The sequence below is a fragment of the Macrotis lagotis genome, chromosome 1 (genome assembly GCF_037893015.1).
Source record: "Macrotis lagotis isolate mMagLag1 chromosome 1, bilby.v1.9.chrom.fasta, whole genome shotgun sequence".
In the NCBI taxonomy this organism is placed as follows: domain Eukaryota; kingdom Metazoa; phylum Chordata; class Mammalia; order Peramelemorphia; family Peramelidae; genus Macrotis; species Macrotis lagotis.
The window spans coordinates 522,896,538-522,909,396 of record NC_133658.1 but is presented as its reverse complement, the minus strand read 5'-3'; positions in this window follow the sequence as shown (position 1 = coordinate 522,909,396).

Genomic DNA, 12,859 nt, shown 5'->3' with positions numbered 1-12,859 from the left:
TTAATGAAAAAATAATTCAAAGAATGGTATTTGTTATAAATGGCACATGAATACTTAATTCAGAGTGATTAATTTTTTTTTAAATTAAAACATTTTAATAAATGACAAACCTCTCTCAAGGGGAGAGGAACACTGAAATCCAGAACTGCTAGGAGTTATATGCACTCTGAAAGGCTTGTTCCTCCCCATTTGTGCCAGTCATTGACTGGAGTCACAAACCTAATTGATACATTTGTCTGCATGTGTTTTCCTTGCCCTGCTCATTACACCAATGAGCAAGAACAGCTACCTCCATGAGCATGTACAAAGGAGAAGAAGGTTAACTCAGGACTAGGTGGGCAGCCCATTCCTCATCTCTGGTTTTGATCAGGTTGAGGCTATGTGTTTTGTTTTAACTCTCATACCTGCCCATGGGCAATACAGGCAGACCCTAGTCTTTGTAATGTAAACTAACAATTTCCCTTGACAGAACCCAAACACCCACATGTTCCTCACAGTATCCTAATCATACCAGATCTAAATCTAAATAATAAAGCAGTAGTTATCAAAACTTTTTGGTCCTGATTAAGAAATAGAGTGGCAGATCAGTGGAATAGTTTAGGAACAAAAGAATCACTAAAAAATGATTAAAGTAATCTACTCTTTGATAAACCCAACTATGCTAGCTTCTGGGATAAAAACTCACTCTTTGACAAAAACTTCTTGGAAAACTGGAAAATACTATGATAGAAACAAGGCATAAATCCAGATCTCATACCAATACCAAGATTATACATATATATGTATATATACACTCAGAACTGAGTCAAATTTTAAGAACACAAGTCAAAAAGATATGAATAGGCAGTTTTCCGATGAAGAAATTAAAGCTATCTATAGTCATATAAAAATGATCTGAGTCACTATTAATTAGAGAAATGCAAATGAAAACAAACCTGAGTTACTACCTCACACTTAACAGATAGACAAAAATAACAAGAGTAAAATAATCAATGTTGGATGAAATGTGAGGAATTTGGGACATTAATGCATTGTTGGTGGAATTGTGAACTGATTCAGTCATTCTGGAGAGCAATTTGGAACTATAAATAAAACTATACCCAAAGGACAATACCAGTCCTGCATCCCAAAGAAATACTAAAACAAAGGGGGAAAGCCCGACAGGCACAAAAATATGTAATTTTTTTTGTAGTGGTAACAAACTTGAACTTGAGGGGATGCCCATCAATTGGGGAATGACTAAGCAAATTATGGTACATGACTGCGATGGCTTACTATTGTTCTGTAAGAAATCTTGAATGGGCAGACTTCAGAAAAACCTGGAAAGACTTTCATGAACTGATGTTAAGTGAAGTACATCAACTCTGATGGATCTAGATGTTTAATGATCAAAGACAGTTCTAAAAAAAATAACCTTTTCTTGGAAAATACCATTCAATTCTGTGAATATATATAGAGTCTAGGGCAGCTAGGTGGTGCAGAGGATAGAACACTGACTCTAGAATCAGGAGGATCTGAGTTCAAATATGACCTCAGACACTTGGTAATTGCCTAGTTGTGTGACCTTGGGCAGGTCACTTAACCACATTTCCTTAAATACATAAAGAAATTTTTAAAAAAGAAAAGAATGATAGAGTCCAAACACGAACCAAAAGCATACTATTTTCACTTTTTTAAACATATTTGTTTTTTTTCTTTCACAACATGTTTAATATGGAAATATGTTAAACAGTATTGTCCATGTATAATAAAAAGCAGATTACTTATTGTCATGGGAAGGGGGGGCAGAGTAATGAGAGATAGTTAGAAATATGTGGTACTCAAAAGCTTACAAAATAATGAATGTTGAAAATTATCTTAGTACGTACTTTGACAAAATAAAATAACATTAAAAATTTCTGCATGGTTCATTCATTTTACAAGTTAGATTCTCATGATTTCTTTGTTTTAGAATCTTATATAACATACAGTGATCATGTCAAGATAAAAACAGCAATCTGAAATTTTCTAATTTCATGCAAATTATGTTACTAATTTGATGTTCTTCTTATTTACGCTGTTAATAAGATTATCTCCATAAGGTGTTTACTACATGACCTATAGTTAGTAGAAAACCAAATATAGTACATTGTACCAAATTATATTGTTTTGTTATTGGCAGATTTTAGCATAATTGTCTAGAAATTTATGGAAATAACTGAACTAAAAAAAAGGCTTCCTCAGAGCTAATGCTGATCACAAGTCCTATTCTTGAAAATACAAGAGAAAGTATTTACAGGGACCAGAAGGTAAGATGGGATACCTAGGACTTAAGGGAAAAAAATGCATTAGATGTTGGGAATGTGTTACTAGGATACAAGAAGACTTGAAGTTATATTGCTTTGATCTTTTGTTTCAAGGTATTTATGTTTTCTGAGTTTTTTCCATTGGTTACCTTGGTGACACAAATCTCCACTCTTAAAATTATATTTTGTAGTTTTTTATTTAAACTTAATTAAAAAATGAAAAAAGAAAACAATGTCCATTGTACACAGCAGAAAATAAGAGTATTCAATTAAAAACAATAAATTTTTATAAAAAGAAAACCCAGTAATATACATTATTTTCAAAACTATTCAGTTGAGTTTTTTTTTGCTTCCTTATTGATTTTCTTTTCTTTTTCTGTTTTACAGTTTTTACTTTATTTCCCTCTTCCTCCCCAACCACCCTAAATATGTGTGTGTGTGTGTTGGTGTGTGTGTGTGTGTATGTATACATTTGCATTTATACATATCTATATGTATGTATATGTTGATATATGTATATATTCATTTATATAGATATCTACAAATAAACTCATACATACACACACACACACTCTCTCTCTCTCTCATGAACATATGTAAGAGAATATTATACTAATTTCTTCCTATCATCCATTTCTCTGAAGGTAGATAGTATCTTCCTTCATAAAATCTTTCCATTTTATTTTAACTCAATCAGTTAATAATTTCCTACACCACAACAATATTCCAACCCAATCATATTCTATCTGGGAGATTGTTATGAAAATCTGAAAGCTTTTGAGTTTGTTAAATGCCACTTTTTTAATTCAAATTTAACTTTGGTGAGTAAGTCACTATTGGTTTTAACCCCAGTTCTTTTGCTCTATACTGCAGAATATAGTATTCCAAGACCTATGATCCTTCATTGTAGTAGCTGCTAGATCTTATTAAATCCTTATTACAGCTCCATAATATTTAAATTGCTTTTTCTTGTTACTTGTAATATATTCTCCTTAACCTGGAGCACTGAAACTTGGCTATAATATTCTTCCAAGTTTCCCACTGGGATCTTTTTCCTGTTCTGTCCAGTTCTAAGCTTCAGCTAGGTCCCCCAACCATACTGTCCTCCAGATCATCTTGCTTCCTCCAGTGGTTGCAAATTGCAGTTGTCCTTTGTCCTAGAACAGACACCAGGGTCTTTCCTGGGGTTTTCTCAAATTCTCTTAGGAAGACAACTGCTTTATTCCATGTTTATTTCCGCTTCTCTGAGGTGATGTTCTCTCCTTTTTAAGGAGGAAAATTCAAAAGCCAAAAATTTTCTGACTTACTCTGCTATCTTCCCAGAAATCTATCTTCTTCTCTCAAAATTTGTGAAATCTCTAAATATGCTAATCTGTATCCTACCTTAGTTTACCTACAGAATCTATTTAACAAGGTTTATAATCATTATTTTTCTTAGATCCTGTGACTATTGCATTAAACTTTGTGAAAGAATACCTTCCAATGGTGTTTTCTTGGTAGTAATGTTGATGGTGAGCATGAGCAAATTATAAATCTTAAATATTTGGCCTGTAGATAAGTAATTCATGATGGAGAGGGCTAGTCTCCTCCAAAAATCAAAATGTGTGGGTGATGAAGGAGATGGTCGAAATTGTGGAAATTGAGTGACCCAACCTGATTCTATCTTGTAACTCAATTCTGGATTTTGCACAGTTCTTTTTCTATTCAATTATACAGTCCGTCTGATTTCTGTCTTATGAGAAATTTTATTTAGTTGTGGGAACTGTGAAAAAAAAATTGAACCTAGTCTTGTGTGACTGAGAAGCTAAACCACCTTTTATCAGAAACTCAATAGGAATGATAAAAGGAATTTTTTCACAATTATAACTCTTGAAAAACACAAAAGTCTTATCTAAAAATTAACCTCTTAGGAGACTTTTGGCCAAGAAGGCAAAAAGAAACCAGGCACTGTTTTAAGCTCTCCTGAGCTTAAATGAATCAAGTTTCTTAACAGATTTTGGATCGACAGAACTCATAAAAGAACCAAGGAAAACATCTCCCAACAAGGTCAGACACAAGGGAGCATGGGCATGCCCAGGGCAGAGAACAGAGACCCAGTTCCCAAGTGGCAGGATGAGGCAGAGGACTGACCTAAGAACCCTGGGGGAAGCTTTGCCCATGTATGTGGCTGAGACAGCTCCAGCATGGCTGCCCAGACAGCTATCCAGCCACCTGGATTAGTCTGGAAGGCTGGGGTCATGAGCACCCATGTTTCCAGTGAAGCCCATGAATTTCCAACCAGACTGCCTTCTACAGTCCACATTGTGGGAGGGTCTGACTTTCTCCAGCACAATCACAGAAACAGGTTTTTCTCATCTTGTCCCAAGCCCTGTGTGGGCAACAGTTCTTCCCCAGCACTGATTACCAGGCAAGAGCCTCTGACTTTTGTAACTCTCATGGTATAGCCCAGATTGTGTGAGCACAAACCAGATTCAGTCCCACGTATAAGGAGTGGGTACTGATACCTCCAACACAGACAATCCAGACAAAGCTCTGGTTTCTTACTTGAAGGTTTGCAGAGAGTTTCTTGGGAGTTCCTTACTCCAGTGAGCAAGGTTTCTAGGCATTTCAACACGGAAGGTCTACAAATCAACCTCTCCCCCATCACAAGATCCCTGGGGAAAAACTAATCCAGAAAGATCAGTGAAGAGCAAGGTCAAGGGATTGTTACCTTGGAGACAAGGACATTAGTTCAGAAAAGGAGGACAGAAAGGATGAAGCATCAGGGGAGAATATGAATTGGTTTCCAGCCCAGAAAGATTTTTAGGAAGAAATCAAAATGGAGTTTAAAAATCCAATGGAAAAACTGGGAAAGGTAATGCAAGAGAAAATTAATACTATGCACGAAAAAATTAACATCTTACAACAAAAATGACAGAAAAATCAAATCCTTTAAAATACAATTGGACAAATGCAAAAAAATTATCCCCTTAAAAACACAATTGGGCAAATGGAAACATATGACAACACCTTCAAAAATAGAATTGATCAACTGAAAAAGGAGATGGAAAAGGTAAATGAAGAAAATTCTCCTCTTAAAAAAAGATTGGAATCTGTGGAAACTACTGAAAACTAGTCCCATATTCGTCAATCAGTTATTCTTTCCTTGTTCCATGATGGAATAGATGAACTGGGTAGAGTAAAATATCTCTCTTTTTTTTTTTTGAGTAGAAGGGTTAGTGCCCCAACTCAGAAAGCCTACTTCAATTAGGTCAGATTACTTTATCTTTAATGTATTAAAAATCTGGGTCTGTCTATATATATTTGGGATCCAGTGCCAAACTGAACCATCCTGGTTCTGATGCCTTTTTTATGCCATTGGGAAACATTGCTTAATAAATTGATATACTAAGAAGCTCTATACTAAGTTTATTTCCTCAGATATTTCATATTTCATTCATCACATGAACTGTATGCCTTTGACAACCCCTGCTGTGGACAAAGAAAGTAATCTCTCCCTGGTCAATCATTTTAGCAGGAACTTATGGGCCTCTATATTTCTTACCAATTAGAGTTGCCTAGATTTCCATCAGAACCCTGATTAACTGTGTTCTTGAATATGCTCATACCATATTATTCAGAAGCTTAAATTAATTTCTTTAAGAGAAAAATGGAAAACAAGCAATGCTGTTAACATTTTGTTTGTGAGAGGCAGAATAGCAGATTATAAAAAACCCTGGATTTGTAAGCAAAAGACTTGGTTGAATACCTGATTCTGTTATTGACTACACTTAGTTATCAAATGCCTTCACAGAGGAAGAACATGGTCTCAAGGTCAGCTACCACATTGATGGCAAATTCTTTATCCTGAAAAAACTACAAGACAAGACCAAAGTGGAAGGAGTGTTGGTGCATGATCTTCTGTTGGCAGATGTTTGTGCACTCAATACAGCCTCTGAAGCTGAGATGTAACAAAGTATGGATCCATTGTCTGATGCTTTTGCTACTTGGTCTAACAATGAATACCAAGAAAACACAGTGGCTCCATCAGCCAGCACCACACCTTCCATATGTGGAACCATCAATTACAGCAAATGGAGAAGTTTTGTGTACTGTGGACAAGTTCACTTACCTTGGCAGTGTCCTCTTTTTTTTTAAGTTTTTTTCTAGGCAATGGGGTTAAGTGACTTGCCCAAGGCCACACCGCTAGGTAATTATTAAGTGTCTGAGGTCAGATTTGAACTCAGATACTCCTGACTCCAGGACTGGTGCTCTATCCACTGCACCACCTAGCTGCCCCAGGCAGTGTCCTTTCCAAAGGAGGTGCATATTGACAATGAAGTTGACACTTGCATTGCCAGAGCTAGTTCAGCATTTGGGAGACTCCAAAAGAAAGTGTGGCAGAGATCAGATATTAGACACCAAACTGAAGGTTGACAGAGCTGTTGTGCTGACCTCATTGCTATGTGCCCGTGAAACCTGGCAGTCCACCAGTGCCATGTCAAGAAACTGAATCATTTCCATTTAAATTGTTTTAGGAATATCCTGAAGAAGCTAGAGTAGCTACCAGACACTCTCAAGCTAAACTGCCTAGCATTCCAACATTACTACAGAGAGTGCAACTACAATGGACTGGACATGTTGGAATGTCAGCTCTACACTTGCCAAAAGAACTACTTTATGGAGAATTCACACAGCACAAAAGCTCACAAGGGACTCAGAAGAAATGATAGCGAGACACCCTGAAGATCTCATTGAAGAACTTTGGAATTGATTATACAAAATAGGAGGCACTGGCACAGGACTACCCAGCATAGCATGTCCTCATCAGTGAGGGTGCTGCACTCTATGAAGAAGGTAGAATTGAAGCAGCTAAAAGGAAATGTGACATACATAAGTTTAGAATACCCACCCTAGGTGTTCAAATGGAATATTTGTGCCCAACCTGTAGTAGAGCAGTCTTAGTTCATAGTGGTCTGATCAGCCATAGTAAGAAAAACTGTAATTTGTCTCAAACATAGCAATATCATTTTGGACTTCTTCAATAACAATGGACAAGTACCAACCCTTGTGAACCTGGGAAATTTTCTGAGATAGAGTTATTTTGGTATTTAATTTCCTCTTCATTTAACATGGTCAACTTATATTTTTGTAAATATTCATCCATTTTACTTAGATTATCAAATTTATTGGCATATAGCTGGGCAAAAAATTCTGAATTGTTATGTTAATTTCCCCTTCATTGGTTATGGGTTCACTTTTTTCAATTATAATAATAGACATTTGTTTTCTACTTTTTTTTAAAATCAAATTAACCAGAGATTAATCAGTTTTATTGGTTTTTTTTTTAACAAAACCAAATCTTGGGTTTTATTTATTAGTATTGCAGTTTTTTGCTGTTAATTTTATTAATTTCTCCTTTAATTTTTAGAATTTCTGATTTAGTATTTAATTGGGGAGCTTTTAGTTTGTTATTCCTTTAATTTTTTGGTTGCCTGTTTAGTTCATTGATTTCCTCTTTCTCCAATTTTTCATGTAAGCATTTAAAGATATAAATATCCCCTGACAACTACCGTGGCTATATCCCATAAGTTTTGGTATGATGTCTCATTATTGTCATTATCTAGGATGAAATCATTAATTCTTTCTATAATTTATTGTTTGATCCAGTCATTCTTTAAAATGAGCTTATCTTGTTTTCAATTAATTTCAGGTCTCTCTCTCCCATGCCCATTATTACATGTAATTTTCTTGCATTATGATCTGAGAAGGATATATTCACTATTTCTGCCTTTCTGAATTTGATTATTAGGTTTTTATGCCCTAGTACATGGTCAGTTTTTGTGTAAGTGCTATGTACTGCAGGAAAAATAGTATATTTCTTTCTATCCTCATTCATCTTTCTCCAAAGGTCTATCATGCCTAAGTTTTCTAACATTAAATTTTACCTCTTAAACTTCCTTCTTTTTCATTTTATGGTTAAATTTATCTAAACCTGAGAGTGGGAGGTTTTTGTCTCCCACCATAGATAGTTTTGCTGTCTATGTCTCCCTGTAACTCATTCAACTTCTCCTCCAAGAATTTGGATGCTATAACACTTGGTGAATACATATTTAGTTTTGAAATTGCTTATGGTACCTTTTGGGAGGATAGTTGCCTTGTTATCACTTTTTAATGAGATCTATTTTTGTACCTGCTTTGTCTGAGATAAGGATTGCTACCCATGCTTTTTCCACTTCAGTTGAAACAAAATATATTTTGCTCCAACCTTTTACCTTTACTTTGTATGCATCTCTCTGCTTCAAATGAGTTTCTTATAAGCAGCATATTGTAGGATTCTGGCTTTTAATCCAGTCTGCTATTCGCTTACATTTTATGGGAGAGTTTGCTCCATTCTCATTGAAAATTATAATTATAACTCTTTATTGCCCTCCTTGCTATCTTCCATGTGTTTATATTTCTCTTTTTTATTATATCCATATTCCCCAGTAATTTGTTTTTGAATATTACCACCTTCAGTGTGTTTGCCCCCTTGTATCCAAACCCTCTCCCCTTTTTTCTCCTTTCTTTTGCCCCTTTTTTCCTTCTGTTAGTTCCTCTTTTTTCACCCTCCTTCCTCCTTCCCCTTTCAATACTTGAAAGGTAAGATAAGTTTCTTAAGTAACTCAATGTGTGTTTGTTAACTTAATGTCAAATCTGATGAAAGTAAGATTCAGGCAGTTCTCACCTCCTCCCTTCTTCCCTTCTATTGCAATAGGTCCTTTGCACCTCTTTATGAAATGTTATTTATCCTATTCAATCTCCTCCATCTTCCCCTCTCTTTACTATACCCCCTTCTAAGGAGATATTGTTTTTAAATCATTCTAACAGAGTCATGCATAAGTTATGAATGCCCATTACTTGTGGCTAAGTACATTCTCTCTAGCAGAGTTAAGATTCTCCAGAGTTATGAGAATCTTTCTCCCAGGTGGGGGATATAACCAATTTCATCTTACTAGGGTTTTTTTTCTTTACCTTTGGTTTAACCTTTTCAGATGACTCCTAATTCTCCTATTTGAAGTCCAAATTTTCTATTTAACTCTGGTCTTTTCACCAGGAAACGTTGGAAATCTTCTATTTCACTGAATATTCATCTTTTCCCCTGAAACAGAAGATTCAGTTTTTCTGGATAGTGAATTCTTAGCTGCATTACAATCTCCCTTGGTCTTCATAATATTTCATTCCAGGTCCTCTGATCCCAGCCAGGTCCTGTGTTATCCTGTGTGGCTCCTTGGTATTTAAGTTGTTCCTTTCTGGCTGCTTGAAGGATTTTCTGTTTTATCTGATGGCTCTGGAAATTAGGCACAATATTCCTTGGTGTTTTCATTTTATGATCACTTTCTAGAGGGAATCAATGTATTCTCTCAATAACTATTTTACCCTCTGATTCCATGATATCATGGCTGTTTTCCATCACTAAATCTTGTAATATTTAGTCCAGGTTTTTTTTTTCTCTTCAATGTTTTCAGGAAGTGCAATGATTCTTAATTTTTCTCTCCTGAATCTATTCTTGATGTCAGTGCTTTTGCCAGTGAGGTATTTTATGTTTTCTTCTATTTTTTCAGGCTTTTTTTGGTTTTGTTTAACAGGTTCTTATTGTCTCACGAAGTCATTAGTTTCCACTGATACCATTCTTTTTTTTTTTTTAGAGAAGAATTTTCTTCATTTACTTTTTTGTAGCTACTTTACCAACTGGTCAATTTTATTTTTGTAGAAGCTTTCCATTTGCTCAGTTAAGGTTTTGAGACATTTAATTTCTTTTTGCATTTGCCCAATTGAGGTTTAGAAGGAATTTTCTTTTTTTATTTGTCCAATTGTATTTTCCAGGGATTTGTTTTTTGTTGTTGTTGTGTGATGTTCATTTTCTCTTGCATGATGTTGATTTTCTCTTCAGTTTCTTTTCCCAGTTTTTCCAATTGATTTTTATACTCCTTCCCAATGTCTCCTAGGAATCTTTCTGGGCTGGAGACCAATTCATATTCTCAGAAGTTCTAGATATCTCTGGGTTAGGATCTTTGTCTTGAAAGTTTTCAATTGGCCCCCCTTTTTAACTGAACTTTCTTCATTTTCCTAAGATCATGTGTTGGGGATTGTGTTGGTGGCTGGTTCACAGACCTTTGGTGTTGAAAATCCTAGAGACTTTGCTCATTGGGTTTAGGAACTGCATGGGGCCCAGCCATTAGGAGGTGCTGGTTACTTTCTCTGAAGTGTCTGTGACCTTGATGTGAGACCCTTTCCTTATGTCTGGAGGGGGTGGGTGACTCTGATGGATACTGTTTTCATTGGACAATGTTGACTGGGCCTTGGGGCAAGGTATGTAATCTCCATATTCAGCTCAGAGAGCTCTGCTTCCCACACCTGAGGCTGAGGTGGGGGTGGGGGTGGGGGGGAGAAGTTTGTTACTGTGTTTGTTTTGGGAAGAGTGCTCTGCTGAAAGTATGGAGCTGCCAGCCCAGATCTGAGTGAATCAATGTCTAGCCTCACTTTGCAGTTCTCTGTGCTGGAACTCGCCGTTTAGCCCTGTTGGGTCTCCCCAGATCGCAGTTCCCAGAGCCAAAGCCTCTGATGTTTAGGTTGGTCCTCTAGCCTCACCCCACCACTCCAGGTTGGCTCTCTTTCTCTGCCCCCAACTTGCCCACACACACTTGAGACAGACCTTGTTGAGAGATGTTCTTCTCCTAGCTTCTTTTTCTGAGTTTTGTGGATTAAATTTCCGTTAGAGGTTTCTTTCATATTATTTCTGAGGAAAGCCAGGAAACATTAGCACAGTGCCTGACTTCTCTCTTCCATCTTGGCCGGAAGTAGCAAAAATAAATTATGAGATTCATTTTGTAGTGTCTGATTTGTGGCCACAATGAACATTCCCTAACTACATACTACATGAGAGAATATGCTCGCTATTTAGTATTTTTCCAACTGTGAACACTATTCTTCCTTTGGAAAAACAAACATTTTTCAATAGAAAATGTGATATTTCTCAAAAGAAAATGTGCACATTCATACATATGTTAGTAATTATCTAGTAATCTATTCCATAAGTGTAAGACACCAAAAAATATAAATTCCTAAATGAAAATTTCTGGAAGAACTTTGACCCATCTGCTCCCTTTATTATTTGATTGATAATTTATAGACTTGTTCAAGAGTTTAAAAAAGAGGGGGTGGCTAGGTGGCACAGTGGATAAAGCACCGACCCTGGAGTCAGGAGTCTCAGACACTTAATAATTACCTAGCTGTGTGGCCTTGGGCAAGCCACTTAACCCCATTTGCCTTGCAAAAACCTTAAAAAAAGAGTTTAAAAAAGAGAATTATGAACTAATTTTATAGAACTGTTTTGTTTTCTTATGAATCCTAGGAATTCTTTTCTACTTTTGTGTGTCATAAACCCATTTGGAAATCTGGTGAAATTTTTGTACTCCTCAGAATTTTATTTATAGATCATTGAAGGAAATGCCAAATTTCAGTTATTAAAATATCAGTTTTTCTATCCAATTTCATGGAATCCAGCTTTACAATACTTGCTCAACCATTAGATGAGTTCAATTCCAACTTCCTCCACCATCTTTGCTTCCACCTATATCATGGTATCATGATACTTCCACCAAGTATCATGGTCAAAGATCTGAATGAATGGTTTCGGGAATAGATATGACATATACTACCCTGCTTTTCACCAATCACTAATAAATATTCAAACGAGAATTTTTGAAGGCTGAAGTGGTGAAGAGTTCCATGTAAATAGCAGTTGAACATGGGTTAATCAGTCCTGAGAGATAGATGAGCATCATTTTGAAGGGACCATCAATGGCATCCACTGTCCATTGCTGAGATCAAAAAGGGGTTGGCTTCAGATTCCTTAATCTAGAGTGGCAGAGATGGCACCTTTAGGTGTCTGGTGCAGCAATGTGACAGATTCCAGAGAAGCTAGTAGGAGCCCTGGGAAAAGTTGTCTTTTTGTTCTGGACAGGAATGCCTGGAATAGGTTCCCTCCAGGAGAGGGACCCACCTGGGCAAACATCCATGGTTCTGAAGGCATCTGGTATGCTCGGGCTCCGGGAAGTGTGCTAAGAGACATAGCAGCAAGTTTTTTTGTCTTACTGGTGGGTGGCTTAAAGGACGGAGGTCTGAGAAGAAAGTTTGTACTAACGATTAGTCCATCAAGAGATTATCTTGGATCTTGGATATCCCGGGATATCCCATCCTGGCACCAGAAATCTCCTGCTGGTGCTTGCCTCAAATGGGGTGGAATAGTTCTGGCTAAACAAATGAGATGGATGTTTTAGCACAAAAGTTCCCTTACTATAATAACCAATTGTGCAAGTCATATCATCCTAGAAATGGAGCCATGGTACTCGTCAATTCTAAAAGCCAAGGATGATCATCATTACTCTGGAACCTCTAGGAACCAGTCAATCAACAAGAATTTTATAATGACAAGAACTATATTTAAGTATTTATATACTAAAAAATTACAAAACTATACTCAGGAAATTTACATTCTATCAGGAAAAGGAAATAAGAATTTACATACCATTTACCAATACCAGGAATTTTTG